General features: G+C 37.9%; 1 protein-coding gene across 2 annotated transcripts in view; it reads right to left on the reverse strand.

The window, feature by feature from the left end:
- Nucleotides 1-17,857, reverse strand: part of BMPR1A (bone morphogenetic protein receptor type 1A) — an 85,489-nt gene that overhangs the window by 25,277 nt on the left and 42,355 nt on the right. The window lies entirely within an intron of this gene.

Below are 17,857 nucleotides of genomic sequence, written 5' to 3' on the forward strand. Positions count from 1 at the left end.
GCATTTCCAAGTTCTGTGTGAATTAATCCCTCCTGAAAATTATGCTACTATATGCACACGCCATTTGCTCCAAATATAAAATATAATTCTACTCATCCAGTGGATGAACACATAGCTAAGACAGCCAAAATGAATAAGAAGTTACTTTTCCAGACCGTAGTAGTTGTGGTCACGTTCTGCTTAACGACCTTTCTACAGCGCTTCACAAGGGAAGCATAATTGGGCCTCAAAGGACTAAAAAGCAGCTCGGACACCTAAATAGTTAATTGCAACAAAAGCGACGTTGCACAAAGACGAACAGAGGACTGATTTTGCCTTCCTCTTGTTTCGGTGGGCTTGACCCCCCGACCCCTGTCAGCCTGGCGCTGCTGATGAATGCCAAAACTGGCGTTCGCTCAGGGATGGGCTGCAATTACTGTTGGTGGCCGCTTCCACCATCAATAACTCAATCTGTCTGTCGGCGAGACCCAAGAACTTTTCATTTTAATGACTGCTTCGCAGGCATTTAACATGGAGGCAAATTAGCGGCCGAGCCGGGAGGTGTCCGTCACTTTCAATTTCGGCAGGGCCGGGGCAGGCCGCCCCCGACCCCTGGCCTACTTTTCACACGTCTCTGACTTCTCCCTAATGAAGCGACAAAGCACCTCCGCGCCAGAGGAAGCCGGGGCGAGCTCCGCTCCCCGAACGCCCCAGCAGCCCCAGCGTTTGCCATGATTACTGCCAGGTGATGGCGGGATGGACTCGGAACAACACACTTTGCAGACGGCCTAAGCACTGGTAGCTTCAAAATACACTTCCTGGCGAGGCAGAGCTAAAAGCAATATGGTAACAAAAATATTCGCTCTCTTCAGTGTTTCCTAATTCACAAGAAATGGGACCAGTTCTGACGGCTGACAGGGAACATCCTTCTAGTTATAAAAACATCCATCAGGCCAGCAACATAAGTCCGTAAGTATTATCGCTTTATTCTGTGTTTCAGCTGCAATGAACTTCAATCCTCAATAGAACACGTGGAAGACAAAAACTGCCAACAGCTTGCATGTAGTAAAACAACAAAGGCTTTATTTACAGAATTATTTTTGCAATCCAAGGAAAAAAAACCTACTAACAGTCCATTTAAAGTATATTAAAAAATCATTTGTCTGCCTTCTCCATGCAAGTTTCACAGTAAGGACTACATATTCTCACTCTTCCGTGTTTCAAGAGTAGGTGTGTTGGAAACTTTCAGAAAATTGGTGATCCCACTCCCCAGTTCAGTAAGGTAAGAGAGCACACTGGCACAGGAACTTAACATGCAATGTGTATTTACCACTGTACTACACCGCACATTATCAAAACGTCAAGAAGAAATGGGGAAAAGAGAACATTTTAATGCAACTCACTTCCAATTTCATGGTGATTTTTGTTCAGCGAGACAGTCCAAGGTAGTTTTCAAAAATGTTGTCCAAGCCTATTCAAGAATATAATGCTCTCCACTTAGAACTAGTATTTTGTACCTGAATCTTTCTTTCACTAATGGTTCACTTTTCACAGATATGTATGCATTAAAATGTAAACATGTATAAAAATGTATATAAAAACATGTAATAAAATGACACTGAGAACAAGCTCTGTTATAATTCCCCATTTAAAAATCATTCTCGTTTGAGAATGCTTATCAGCATTTAAAAGAATACCTCAAAAACGGCACGTAAACCCAGCAGGGCTGCAATTCCCTTCTCTTCCCCTGAAATGCACACATGACGCTTGAACACTATTACTGGAGTTACCTTTCTGTTGCTGCCACCATCAGCGTCAAGTTCGCCCTCAGCCAGGAAAGCCCTGCAGCTGGCTACAAGGCTTGGGCAGATGAGCACTGATGAGCCTTGCTGCACCCACAGCACTAATGGTAACGTTTCACCATTGGTCACCAGGTGACCTTAAGCCACTGATGAAAAACTAGCGATATACAGTAAAATGTCCCAATATGAACTATGTGAACTGCAGCGTGGACACATGTCCTATTCTACCACCCACACTACAGAACCAACAAAGCTGTGTCAAAAACTTGACATGGATGGGTTGAGGCAGTTTTTTTAGTCACCACATTCAGCAGAGCTTTTCTGCCACAGCTATCAGAAGAGATTTCAGGCATTTTTTACCCATCCTTTGAACAGTTCTTCCTTTTTCTCATTTAAGTTCCTGAGCTAAACAAACTTAAGATGATTAGTTCTCTAATAGCCTATATTGTTCTTTTGTAGAAATGGACAGTTTGAAAAATTTCATTCTTAAAATCACGTGGCACTCCAATATAGCAATGCAGTTTAACAGCTTAAAAAAAACAGTTTTAAAAAAAACAGACTAGTTGTTCTAGTGCTTCTAACAAATGCCACACCCCAAAACGACGTAGTTACAACCTTCATATGAGAATATCTTTCACTAAAACCAAACCACAACAACAAAAAATACATTTGACAGAACTGAAGAGGCTGCAGTGACACCTTTTCTGAGCCATTTCTGGATTCCCATTGAAGAGGAAGACTGGCAGCCCTGCTAAGGCACACTATCTAAAGTGAGCCACAGCTGGAATTTCTCCAAAACCTGCCTGATATTAACAGTGTAGAATGACACAACTAAATGACTACTTCAAATGTGTTAAAGCACCAATTAACACCTGGAATGCTACTCTGCCAACAGAGTGATGCTGAAGAAATTCAAATCCATAAGCCAATCAGTTGATTTCAAAGTCCTCAATCTCTCTTTTTTTCCTATCGTAGCCATGAAGGAGCGTTCAACTATAATCCATTAAAAAGTAATTTAGTCATCAATCGTAACACCCAATTTGTCTATGTGTAGTGTAATTTATTATCCTTCCTAAAAATAGTTTATTGAAGAAAATGCTTTTGTTATTAAAACTGTGTGCTCTTTTTTCTGAACTGGAACTCAGCTGTGAATTCACGGCACTATCACGGCAGTCTAGCCCTATACTCTGTATGACTCCAAAAATATGAAGCTAGAAGTGTGCAAGATTTGTCATATGGACCAAAACGATTCTGAAAGCAGGGAGTTCAGCGGTAACTGTTCTTTAGATGTGGCTCTAGTATTTTTAGCAGCATGATCCCCAAACCAAATGAGCTGCACTGTCCCAAATTTCAATAAAGAATGATAGTGCTGAATGTAACAACACAGACAGTATTGTAAAAGGGAACACATGAAAAAAGAAACGTCAATCTCAGACTTCACAAAAATTAGAACACTAAATCCATTTCAACAGACAAGATGTTTCAAAACATTTGCAGCAGTACATACAATACCAAGTAAATGCATTTGCCAAAGAAAACTGAAAAATATTGTATGTTTCTCCTATGTGTAAGGGTGGCAATAAGTGACTTAGGTAACTGTAAGCATATTAGCTCAATCACATGTACAGTTTTGAACACAACTTCGAGGTGGAACAGAAAGCCAGAGATAAATTGGATTGTCAGTCTACACCAGTATGCAACAACAACTCTTCTAACAGAGCTTAAAAAACCTGATATGGCACCACAAAGAAAACTATTAATTTGGATGAAGAAAAGAGGGATTGTAAGAACAGTAAAGAATTCACTACAGGGCAGACGACAAGTAGTTTCAAGAACAGAGATTACTAGTGTAGTTCAAATGACACTCAAGGACCTTTATTCTTCAATCAGGCTGATTCAAGAATACTTACCCTTTTCATTAATGAACTAAGCACAGAAAGTAAAACTTTGATAAACCTTGCTGACAAACATGAATTATCAATTCAACTGAGTATTGTTTTTATGCAGGAAGATTTGGATCACATGAAGAACTGAAATAACAGAAATGGACTGAAATACAACAGCATGAAATTGGGAAAGTTATGCGTATTGGGGACTCTGAAGAATTTCTGCTTTACATAGACTAGGAGTTCAGGCATAGGAGGTAGTTACATCCAAGGACTCAAGTACACTAACTGATTACAGAACATCAGATACATCCATGTGATGTTGCTGGGAGAAAGAGACAAACAGAACTCTAGGATTTCCTAGGGAAATTTCCCAGGGGAAACAGTAAAACATGAACAGTACAGAGACAATATGATTGATAAATTCAACATATGCCTAAGAAGGACCGATAATACTATCCTGGAGAACAGGAAAGCCCCATGAATGGAGACAAAAAGAAAAGGAAAGAAAAAGATTAATACAGTGAAAGTTGGCAGGGAAATGATTATTTTTTGAAATTGTAACACACAAACACAAGGAAAGAAGACAGCTATTCAACCTGAAGAAAATTACTGGTTCAACAACAACTAGGTATGGATTAGCCATTAAAATTTATTTAGATCAGAAATTAGAAGACAATTCCTAACCACTAGTTAGAAGGTTCTAGGGCAGATTTTCAAACTAAATAGAGTCCAAAAAAATAATTAGTCTTTAGTTTACAAAGGTCACCATCTCATGTAGCTCCAGGTGACAGGACAGGAGCAGACTCTGATCCAGGAGAGCCCTTACAACTCCATTTTGTTACTCATAATACAAAAAGAGCTATAGTTAACTTTAGCTTATTCAAATAGTCAAATTTAACCAATGCCATAACAAGAAGAAAGTTTAAATAAAACTTTCAGATTCTGTACTGTGTAATTCCGTCAAACACTTGTACAAGCCTATTTATAAAACGTGTTTCTATTATTTTATTGCAAGGCATGCCTACACAAATTGTAGAAAAGTGTCATACTGAAACAGCTGAATTAGCTATGCTTAAGTGCTGTCAAATATGTTAAGTTAAAAACGCAGGTAAATCCACCACCAAAATCTATGAAGAAATCATACAGCTGATAGAGAAGAGTGCTGACTATTGCAAGCCGGTTGGCTGCATGGCCATCAACAAAAATTACTTCAAATAAGGTCGTATTTGTTTAGGCACTAATCTTTGCAAGCTCTCAAAAATAATTCAATTAAACTGCAGATTGTATTAGAATTACTTAAAATTATTAGTGACTGCGTAAATTTAAAAGCCAAAAGATTGTGTAAATTATTTCAATGTTCTTTCTCCCTCTACAAACGGCTACAAAATCTGAAATGTTAAATGAAGCACACTTGTGTGTTTCACACTTCTCAACACTTCTATTACACACTTCTCAAAAGACTGAAATGAAAAAATATATCCGAGTTCTATTTATAGGACATTTATAACCACGTGTTTATAACGCATATACTGCAATGGTGGGTTTGTTCATTCAAAAACATGAGCCCCTAACAACTGCTTTCTTCAGCAAGAGAGTTCACAGTCTTAGAAAAGGACTTCTTATTTTTCAGCAGCTGGAAGAAAAGTCACCAAAATCCACCTTGCATACTCTAACAGAAATTTTATGAAAGGAAGATTTCACACTGCTTGCAAATATCAAATGTACGTACATTACGTCAGAATTTAGAAGTCAAACTACTAAATTATGATATATCTGTCTGTTTCATAAACAAAGTTGTTAACCAAGAAGAAATTAAAGCCTCGCTGCCTTTTACCATCCCCAGCACAATTAGGTAATTGGGGACGCCACTCATCGGACTCCTGAATGCCCATGTTACTGTTACTCTGGACTTCCAATTAACTAACTGCTACAAAGTTTCTGCTATTAAATTAACAGTAATGAAATGCAGTAAAATTGTTTTCCCAATGCCATCTGGTATTAAGACGTAAGCTAGTGTTTTACAAAACATGACACATTCTCTTATTTGAGCATATTCAAATAGGATTTCACTACACAATTTTTATTCGTCTTGACCCATTTCCCCTCTTTCAACTCCATCACTTTGGTGATTAGCTGGCTGAGAGCTTCTGCCCTTAAGACAATTGGCAAACGGACACCCATGCTCCTTCTATCATAAACGACATCAACTTCTGCTGTTCTACCCAGAAGCTATCATTCTTAAATGTTTTTATTATCTATTTATCATTTTTGCTAGTTCCTTACTGTCATACCAGTCAATGTGAATGAGGAGAAAAGTCTCCACATGTAATACATTCCATCTCTAAATCTAATAAATCCAAACTGGGAATGTAACTTAAACCTTTTAAATTTCGTTTGCAAAAACATTACTTAAAGAAAGCCTTTTGTTCACTAAAGATAAGCAGCAAGAGAAAAAAAAAATAATTAAAATTGTTACAAATTTCACACATCACTATTGAAAATATTATGGTCATACTATACCGCCTACAAGACCTATCACATATTTTGGCTCTGAATTACAATTATTTTATACAAACAATATACCTAGGCTGAGGAAGGGAAAAAGCTGGGCCTCAATCCTGAATATATATTTGCTCACTTTTTTTAAAGCGAACAATGGACCCTAAAATCAGGGCCAGTGCCTTTAGAAGTACAAATGCTTTCATAGGAAGGGTTTCTAAAGTCCAACATCCCTTTCAGCACTATATAGAAGACTAATGAATGTTTTCACAACCTTACAGTAATTTTTTCATCATTTAGGGACAATTGTCCGTTAATCTTTGTCAAAAAAAAAATCCCCCAGACCAAAAAACTGATAGGGTAAGCCTTTATTGTACTTAGATCCCATGGTCTTAGCTTGTTTCTCTTACATCTATAATCTTTGCCCAATCTAGAAAAAGAAATTCACAACTACTTTTTGTCTCCAAAGTGAAGGTGATTATGCAAATTCTGGGACTCATGAAGAGTTCTCCAGAAACTGGGTTTTTGTTTGGTGGTTAAAGAGCATATTTTTCGTTTCATGGTGCCTAATTAAAACAGCCTGTCTTTGTTTTGGTTACTGAATTTAATCAATAACAAAGCATGCTATACAAAACCATGCTTTCCCCCCTATGTCACTGACATCGGTTTCTCCTACAAGAGAAGGAGCAAGGAATAGAAAACCAGAAGCCCCCCAAGGCCATCCTTAGGCCAGCCTGCAGCTCCAGCTTCCAGCACGCTTTCCGATCTGAACATTTTGCCCACATGAGGGTAGTGTAAGCTCATTTTTGAGTAGGGGCACGTTGCTAAAAATCTACATCTCTCACGCAGAACACTGTTTAGAAAAAGTGGTTACTATTTAAAAAACGCATCACTTGAATTTCAATTTTGGTACAAAGAAAATAGCAGCAACAAAGCTGAGACAATTCAATGCGGTTCTCTGGGGTTTGGGGTTTTTTTAACATGAAAAATAGACTGCAACTACTCCTCTCCCCGTTCCCCTCACTTCCACCCTTAACTCTTGTTTTCTAGGTACTAAGGTTTTTCCAAGTCTTCTGGCTAGCTGCCAGCTCCATAAAGTAAGCTGGAGTAGAGCTCTCCCCTCTGCTCGGGCCCCTCCCCTGAGCAGCCCTAGGCGCCCTGCCTGACATGCTTTTCAAGGCGTGCTAGACTGCAGAGCAGACTTTCTGGCTCCACTTCCATTGTTTGCACGGCTGCTTTGCTCCTTATCCAGAGCGTGGATTAGCATAAGAATACTGTCTTCCCCCTCTGCAAGCCAGCTCCCCTCTAGAAGACCTCTACCCCTTAAGAATAAACACGGGCTTGGGTTTCTTTTATTCAGATTTTCTCTTTAAATCCTCTTTTCCTATTCAAGACGTGTAAAAAACAATAAAATAAATAAAACTCTAAACAAGAGAGGCTGACAAGGCTCAGAAATACCCGATTGCATAGATTAGTAATTACCAAGGTCAAAAGAGTCAACTTGATAATGCTACTCACGGAGCCTTCACTCCTCACACTCACGTTGCAGGTATGATTCTAGTTATTAAAGGATGCACTTTCCAAACAGAGCAGAGAATAAGTAAGTTCTAGGAAAGAGTAACAGCAAGGAGACCTTAACCCCTCCCCCCCCGCCCCCCTTTTTTTTTTTCATTTACCCCTGGAAGACGGAGTTTCAAATTATTGAGAACAGACATAAAGCATTACTTATCAACGCAACCTCCAGCCAAAAATACAAACAAACCCCCTCCAAACTGCCAGTAGTGGTGCCTTAAACACTGGAATCGCTGCTGCCTACTTATAAAACTGCAAATCCTTTCCCCTGTGGTATCTGACCAAGACACTACAGTGTCCCTTGTAAAGCAAGTGACATGCGATCTGGTATTAAAAAAGGCCAACAGAAGAGCATTTCACAAGAAGCAAACTGCCTGCCCTCAAAACGCTTAAAACTGTCAACATGGACATATTTTTTGTTCTGCTACCCATAAGATAACTGCTGTCCAAATTAATTCATACATCGTTTTGTGAACAAGATAAAAACACACTTGCAAATATTACTTCATAAATAAACCACATAATTTTTAAACCATAAAATTCTGCACCCCTCATTGCAATGGGCAAGAGAAAAAGCTTTCTTAACAGTATTTGCTCAATACATACAAACATCAGAGACAAGACTGGCAAGTTCAACATCATCACAATTTGCTAATACAAAACGCTGCTTGGCAAGGTAAGCCTTAATCCTCATTTTCCTCACCTGCTTGCCATGCTCATAGAAGCACTGTACTCTGCTGATAGGAGAAACTCTCAGTCTAGCTGTTCTCACAAATCACTGTAAATAACACAAAGATATTCTCAAAGGAGCGGTCTCCATCAGTCTTCCAAAGAGGCCTTCTAATAGCTGGACAGGCCAACTAAACGAGGAAGTAGATGCTGCTTCTTTGCACTCCTCTAAAACACAGATGTGTCCCTTCCCCTTTCCACAGAGGGGAAAGGATTTGCAGGGGAAACTATTCTTTAAAGTGTTCTTACTACAGAAACAAAATTTCAGGTATGTACGTTGCAAATTACATTTAACCGTTAAGTTTGTTCTTCGTGTTAGTTATATTGCCCTTCTAACTTTAAATTGCTGAAACGTGCCCTTTCAACCTCTCTTACAATTCTTTTGAATTATATGAATAGTCAGCTAACAGCTCTTCTGTCATCTGTGAGCCTCGACACTCACCCTAGAAACTCATGTCGGGACATTTTTACAAGGTTACAAGCTCCAGACACAAAACACGAGGAGGTTACCACCTCCACAGCAAAGGCAAGAGAAGCAAGCAAGTATTGTCGGTGGCAAGTCTAGCATAGCCTAAACTGGAATCAGTGGCAGTTTAAATTAATATGCTGGGCTCTGAACAGCTGTGGCTGATGAGCTGGTGCTTGCTTGATACTGCCAGAGGCACTGACCTCCAGCAAAAGAGCAAGGTGGACAGCTGGGGGTAGTAACCTCATAAGCCATCTCACTAGTAACTCCCAGAGCTTGCAAGGAGAACCCTGATATACACAAGTAGGTTAAGAAAGCTTCAACAGGCCCAAGCAGAAAAGAAAAAAAAAAGGGGGGGGGGGGGGGGAAGGGGGGAATAAAACCCCAAAGCCATTGGCAAGCAAATATCTTGTAATTACAGCATTCATTATCTTACACAGAACCTGCAAAATACTACGTTATTCTCCATATCAGAGTGATAAACGCTTTAATGTATAAAGCATGACATGCTCACGCACAGAGTTATTTCACAAATACTAGCGATATTAAATTAGATGGCTATATTAAGAAAGTGCTCCCACATTACAAATAATCTAAAATTCTACGCTGCATTCAGTTTCTACTTTCATCTGCAATACTTAATTTTTAATTGTGAAGTACGTAAGAAAGTATTATTGCTCTGGGAAAAATTTCCAGGACTCTAGATGTATGTGTCTGAGTGTATCTTACCATTAGTATTCTGCAAGTTTTGATGAGATGAAAATACATTTTAATGCAAACCGAAGTTAAACTCTAAGAGTATTCTAGATCCGCTTGGTTAAATAACTACAGAAACAACATGGCATGCACATGCACACAAACTACTCCTCTTAAGTTTAAACAATGTACTTTCATCAAATATAGCTTCAAAGACATTTCTAAATCCAAACACAGTAATCTTTCAATAAGTAGACAAAGACAGAGTTCAAAGGTAATGTTTATACTTCAACAGTTATAGTCCCCTATTTCCCTGCACCGAAGTGCTAAAGAAATACTGTTAATTTTTTTCACACAAAAGTCAAAACCAAACATACACACAAGAAGCATGACTAGAAAGCTCAATGAGATTAAAATATTTAAATTTAGAATTTAGTAGTTTTATTAGTAGTATGTCTCCCATTAGTATTGGAACAATTACACCACTTCTTAGTGCAAAAAGGTTATTTTAAATACACAAAGAAAAGTTTTTCAACAACTGTTGCACAGTATAGCTAAGAATAGCAAGACATCAACATGTAAGGTAGCAGTTTGTTTGGTTTTGTTTGTTTGTTTTTACATTAAATGAAACTTCACATTCAGCTAATAAAATCCTTAATTTTTTTTCATTCAAATCTTTGCTTTTCTCTCCATGTTCTAAGAAAGCAACTGGACTAAGACATAAGGAAACTACGAAGGTACAGAGATTATGCCATATATTCCTTCTTCTATCAATTTCACTTGCTTTCCTACTTTTTCTCTTTGACCCTTGCGGTGTATGACTTAAACTGCCCATACTCAGTACTACAGGAATGATTTGGACACTATTTATTGCAAACACTTCCCCCATTCCCTCCATCATCCTTAAATCTGAAGACATCTCCTGTGATGTCTCAACAGTTCCTTAAGCTAAAAATCTTAAAAGTAAATCCATCTGCCTCCTTAGTCACCTCTTCATTAACTTTGGCAATTCAATTATTCCCCAGTGATTCAAGATCACATTCTGCCTTTTCTTATGTTACTTCTGTCAAGGCCATTATTGCATGTAAAAGTCATTTATTCCTTCCACATCTCCACTATCAAAACCTTCCTTCTTTCATGATTCTTCAGCCTACACTAATCACCTCCAATAGGACAGAATTACGGCTGATTCAAATTAAATCTATGAAGGAAAAATTGAGGGTTACAGAAAAACCACAGATTCCATAACAGGAAGAAATTTTTGTTGTGAGTTGAAGAGAATAAAGAATTACTTTTGGCAGAAAGAAAGGGGACAAAAAAGTCATCATTACCAAACCTTCTCTATCAAATACCATACAGTATCTTGTAATGACCAATCCTCTGTCACATCCTGAGTATTTTTTCCATTCCCCTTTTTTGTTCGAGATTTTTCACACATTTGAGTTAAGAACTGTACTGAAACAAAACCAGCAGATGAAATACTGTAGTATAAATACAGCTCTACTCAAGAGGCAGATCAGTCCATCGTTCCTATGCCCTGACCTTAAGAGCAGTCAGGAGGAAGCATTAAGAGCAAGAGTATAAAAGCCAGAGAACAATTAGGATGTTTTTTCTCCGGATATCCCACTACAGTTATTTCCTCTGCTGCAAAATTTATTCATATCACCAATACCTACAGAGGGATCTACTCACCATGAATGTACCCATCTACCCCCTTTAAATTCATTTAAAATGTTGGCCTCTACAATAGTTTGCAATAACTGAGTATCACATGTAGTTCTGTCCTGTGTTAAAAAAAACCCTCACAGACCTGGAAACAGATACATTAACAATGCTAATGCTTTCAAAAACTTTCTTGATAAGCTATCAATTGGCTGTCACAATGTACATCAACATGCTTTATCCAAATCCCAGTTTTACAAGAAAACTGTAAAACTTCTTCCATAATCCTTAGAAGCATTTTGCTACTCACACCCCCCAGGACAGCGAGAGACATGAAGCAAGCTATTTTTGCTTATATACTCTATCTGAAGCACAATTTTTATATTCTTGATATTCTGGCACAGAGTAGTAGTACAGCAGACTGTAGAGAATATACTTCTTCCATATCACAAATCTATAAATGCATTACATGCCCAGTTATAACTGCTCCCCTTGTAGTAACAGCAGCTTAAATCTCAAGTTTAAGCATTTCTACATAACTATGCATAATTATTTAAAAAAAACCTTTTATTTTCAATTGTGAATTTTTTCCTCTTCCTTCAGTTACAACGTGAGTTACATAATTAGCTTTTTCTTTTTTGGGGGGTGAATAGTCAAACTAAATATCTGTTTGCCACTGAGACAAATGTTTTAGTTTTCTCAGGAATTCATTTCAGCTTATCAATTTACCAGCTGTAAAATTCTCAGATGCATTAACACATTTAAAAGTAACATTTACAAGACCAAGGAATTAAGAGACTTACTTGCTTTCAAGTATGCAGTACATTTCATACTGGATTTTGAATTCCTATGAAACCTAATTGACAAACAACAGCAAGAGTAGCTTCTCTCACAGGTTCAAGACTTCTAAAAGATCTTTTTGGATGCTTTTTAAATTTTTCTTCCCAGTCACAGGAATGGTGACAGTATGCTTTCTTTTCATGAGACTGTATGTCCACATAAGAAGCTACTGCTCAGGCTCTGGCTGAGTAACAGGCAGGGGAGGGGGAAAGGTACCATCTGCTGATGTATGGAGACAGTAACAGCAACAGATTTGTGCCTTCACAGAGTTGCAGAAGATAGGACATCCATTTCATTACCTTTATGCATGTATTGCAGGTGCTAATAACTAGGTTCACGACAATGATGGGTAACACTCAGGTTCTAGCAGGTCTCTGTTTACTAAGATGACACAGTCTCTCACAGCTTTCCAGATACAGGTATACCATCATGTTTCTAAACCTTCACAGTAATGTCTACCTCTCCATTTCTTATCTATTGTCATGTTTTAATACTTTACAACTATCTGCCTTACTATAACTAAATAAAGAACTGTCTGCTGTGGGAACACCAAAATGCTTGTTCTGGTGGAGATAGCAGCAAGGCTCCCCTTTTCTCCACTAAAGCAAATACTTGACCACAGCTCGTCCTACCTAAATAGTTACCTTTTCCTTACCCTAAATTCATACTAAACAGCTCAAGTAACTTTTTCCTTCATCATCTTTGCTTCATCAGTCATTCTAGAGCTGTGTACTTCCTTTACGTTTCCCGAAGTTATATTATCTTGCCTTTTTTCCCCATTAGCTTGCTCTTCAGGTTATTAGTAAATACAACTAAAGTATTACTACTTTTTGGCATACAGCTGCCTCACGTGTCTTTTTTTTCTTTTTCAAATCATTCTGTTGTGAAATCAGAGTATTGTTATTCTGCTTTCTCACTCATTTTCTAAGCAACTTCTGCTTGTTTCTAACTATAACTAGCAAACTTACTAGCAGCCTAAGACCTTAAACGGTGCATACACTTTAAGACTTTGTGCACTTGCACACATTAGCTGAACCAGTGTTTTACATCTGTTCTTCCCTATACATATAAAGCACACCATCTTAATATTTGGATTACATTATTAGAAGTAACTACTGCCATTATCACATCAAGACAGTTCATGACAAAGCACATAAAAAAAAAATCAGTATTTTTTTCTTCTAATTAACTTGTACCATCAACAAGTTATCTTCCATTCTATAGTATTAGCAGAATTCCCTGTTTTCCAAAAATGGCAAAATATTTGAATTGTCATATGACTAACCAATTCATTAATATTTACTTCCTAATTATTCAGATTATTTTTACCATAGGTATTTTAACAAAGAAAAGTTTCAGAACAGTTTTTAAGTTTAAGTTTTAAAAGACTCAAATTAATACTCAAGATCCTGAAATTCCTGTACTGTGTTGTAAATGCAAAACACACATATTTTAAGGACACAATAAAAGTGTGCCTTCTTTACCTAAACTTGGCTAAGATACACATTTAACTTTTTAAAAGTATATTACATATCTGGATTAGAAATAAGAAAACTAGCAAGTTTCTATCACATTGTTTTTTATTAAGATTACGGATATTATACAAGGACCCTTATCTAAATCAATCTTAGATTTTGGTAAGTTAATAGGTAGCTGTTTATTATTTTAAAAGACATTTTAACTGGACCCCTACATTTATTTCCATGCAATTCTGTATCAACTACAACACTTCAGAAACATTCCGCCTAACACTTCATGAAACTTATCATAACATCATAACCTTGGAACCTCTGGTAAAGGACATTCTTGACTTTTAAACCTAGCTCAGGGGAACCTAGTCCATAACTGACTTTTTAGGACTGCTTCAAAATAGTACCATCAGAAAGAAATGTTTATCTGCTTGGTTTTGCTTCAAGAGAAAAAAGAAAAGGGGGGGGGAGGGGAAAGCAATTATTGAAATGAAAACAAAAACAATCCCTGTATTAATGTTTAGTAGATAACCACATCTTACCATTCTTAATCTAAACATTAAGTCAACAAATAAGCAAAAAAAAATCTGGTATGTTTGTAATTACATATCCATGTTACAATAATCTGATTGTAAAACACATTCCTATCAATACAAACATCTTCAGACTGTACTCTGAATGCACTCCCTGTGTACTTTTCTCACCGTAAGTTCTTGAATTAGTTCTCTATCCTCCCCATAAAATTCCCATCCTCAGATACGAAAATAAGATACAAAATTTAGCCTCCTTTTACTGCATAGGAACTTGCCCGGATTTCTTTGAGATGTTACCCACTACACTTTCAACAGGAGCTTCTAAGCCAGACAGAACCAACATAAAAACTATAAAATGAAGGGATTCTTGAACAGCTTAACCTTCCTGAACCTGACAGTCTTGGCCTAGCAATAGGGAAGGCTCTTGTTTTACACCCTCTGGAGATCGAGACGGTCACACTACTGGAACAACCCGGGCTAAGCCAGGCCAAATGGAAGTAAGGAAAGCACTGTCAGGAGGACACTGGTCAAAGGACCAGCAAACCGTGTGACAGCACGCCACGGAACAGAGCACCTCTGGAGTGGAATCACTGGCACTTCCTGTTTTGATCAACTGATTCAAAAGACGACACGGGCTTCTGGTTACTCCACTCCTGGAAAATGCTTTGAGCACACTGACCTGCATTTCCCATTTGCGGTTTGAGCCTGAAGTGGCTCAGCCTGTTTGTTATGGAATTAACTCCTAGCAAATAGTTTGCCGCCAAGGAAATTCAGTGGCAGCTAACCCAACCTTACAGAATAATTGCTTCCTAACTGAATGGAGGAGATTTTATGCAGTCTTGATGGTGAATAAGAAAACCATTGCAGGAACACCATCTTGTCACTGGCAGATTTCATTCTGAAACACTTGGCATGTGTTCCTGGCTACTGAACGAACAAGCTCCATCACATGAGAGGAAATGGTTCTACCACCACCGGTTTGGGAGGAGACAGAAAGATGACAACTCTACCAACACCAGAAGCTGAAAAGTAGGAAGTTATTCCTAAACTGTCAGCTAAAGTTATTGGTTCAGCAGTTGTACATTAGAGGTCTTCAATCTCCTTCTAGTTGATGCCTTGCTGCAGGCAAGTCAAGCTAAGGGAGTATTTCACATTTTAATGGGGTGTGGGGGTGGCAAGTCATCCAAGTCCAGTTTTCAATACCCCAAAGAAAACAAAGTAATCATACAACCAAAATCTTTATCTTAAATAAAGAGACAACATGATACAGGAGACCAGCTGCAGAAGGTAATTAAGCATACATAGCCATACTGATTAGGTGTAATATACTAAGCTGTGTTTCTCCAGTTACATCACACTAGAAACGCTAAAGACTTGCACAAATTCACAGTTGCAATTAAAAGACAGTCTTTACCTTACTAAGATGTAAGAAAATTTTATGCTGTCTCAAAAAAGAGTGTAAAACTGGCAAAAGTACAATGAAGGGCCATATTACAGAGAGATGCCATATTAAAGAAAGATTAAAATAAACCCTCTTGAGAACTGTCAGAGATGTATGATACTCTTCATTGAACCTTAACATGGAGGAGATAACCAGAAAGATATAATCACAGTTTCTCTCCATATACCACCTAGGAACTAAGACATAAATTATCAGGTAGCAGTTTTAGATGCAAACAAAATGCACCTTTTGTATATAACAAACATTTGAAACTAAAGCACTCACTTTCATAGGGTTTTGTGGGTGTCAAAATCATAAGCAGGCTCAAAACATATACTTGAAAGCAGGTCAGGCTATGATATACAATACCACCTATCGCTCACTCAGGAAGTACATAAAATGTCTGATCAACACCTGGAACGATGTACTCTGTCCACATCTGGTATTGGTAGTTTTTCCCTCTTTTGGCTTTAGTAACCTTATTTTTTGTCTTTGTCACCTTGCTATTGAAATTCTAGTATAAAGTTATGAAAACAGCAGGTAGGACATACATAGGAACAGAAATGATTAGCAAAAGGACTTGTTTTTATTTGGTTCTGATAAGCTCCCTTCTTCTTGTCATTTGTGTGCTCGTTGACTTATAAACCCATAATCCTCATTTAAAAACAGGACAAACTGTGTCACAACAGGGAAATTTTGGGATGGACTGGTGTTGCCATTTTATTTTTTGCCAGATCAGCTATTTACATACAGGGAAAGCATAAAACAACCCCTCTGCCTCAACTGTTGCTAATACTATTACTATTTAAAAAGTGCACAAGAAGGGGAAAAAAGGTAACTTGTGCAGGTGGTTTGGGGTGGGCTGGGGGTGGTGTGTCGGGTTTGTTTTGTTTTTCCCTTTTTAAGATAATCCTGCATCCAGAGTTTTCAACCCAACTGTATATGCTTATGCCCTGCCACTTGACACCGGAAAGCTTTTGCCAAGCCATATCAGCAAAATAAGTCTCAGCAAAAAAAGACTTTCTTTCCCTCTGTGTAACAGAAGGGCATCCACCCATTTTTCAGTCCATTTCAATTCAGGATAGCATCTGAAAGACACCATCTGTATTTCCCTCTTAAGTATCTCAAAGACATACTAATTAGCATTTACTGGTGGTCTATTCAGAGAGCTCACCTATACATGGCATCTCCAAGCATTACCTTTTCCTCAAATCTCTTATATGAAAGGAGTGAGATTTTTCATTAATAAAGTTTACAGCACTACATCTCTAAATACTGCATCAGCTCTAAATGCTTTGGGATCATTGAGAACAGAGGGCAGAGTGACAAAAGAACTGTTTTATGATGACCCATTCTCTACCCTCCACCATTCTCTAATCCTGTAAAACCCTGAGATTTACCCAAACACAGATTATCCTTTCACTTTAGCATATCAATTGCTCTTCTAAGTGGCTGATGTGGTTCTAGTGTCCACGGCAGACCATCTACGTTAATGAAGTTATTTAATGCTACAAATAGCTCTTAAAGTACATAGTATGCACTATTATGCATACTATTAGTATGCACATGTTCCCCAAACACTCAATCTCAATTTTGAAATTTGCCTGTAATTACATGCCTGAGAATAGAAACGTTTTTTTTCTGGTAGACAAAAGAGTCATCTTTCAAGACAGTGCCTCATCTGCAGAGTCCTCTATTGATAAACAATTTGAGAACTGTTATTTATTGTTCTGCTATCTCTCTCATTGGAAGAGAAATTATCTGCTCCCCTCCTCAGGGAGAAAAAGGTAAGAAGTTAGTTCTTGGTTTTGTGTCAGTGCAAAGTCTGTAATTTTCAGCACTGACTCCAAGTCCTTTACTTTTGAATAGTACACAAGTATGTCAAATCTATGCTAGCTGTTGCTTTGTTTGCAAGATGCATAGTACAACTGGCCTTAGAATTATCCAACACCTTTTTAGGAATATGTGATTGAATGAAGAAAAATAGTACTTGTCTGTCTTCTTGTCTTGTCAGGCATAAAATAACCTGAGTAAAATAGGAAGGTGAAAGAAGCTAACATGACATGCGTTCAGCACGTAGATCAGAAGACAATCTTCCTCACCTGAAGTACCGTAGATTGACTACAAATTTTGCACTTGTCAATACAAGTTCCAACTTCATAGCTTTGTGAATTTGCTTATGGTGTGCAGAAAGTCACAGGTTTTGAGCAGTAAGTCAGCTAAAGATAAAATATGGTTACCTGAATTCAATGCTGATCCTTCCCTTGGAGCTGTTTCTCT

Source organism: Mycteria americana, chromosome 6 (assembly GCF_035582795.1).
Source record: "Mycteria americana isolate JAX WOST 10 ecotype Jacksonville Zoo and Gardens chromosome 6, USCA_MyAme_1.0, whole genome shotgun sequence".
Taxonomy (NCBI): domain Eukaryota; kingdom Metazoa; phylum Chordata; class Aves; order Ciconiiformes; family Ciconiidae; genus Mycteria; species Mycteria americana.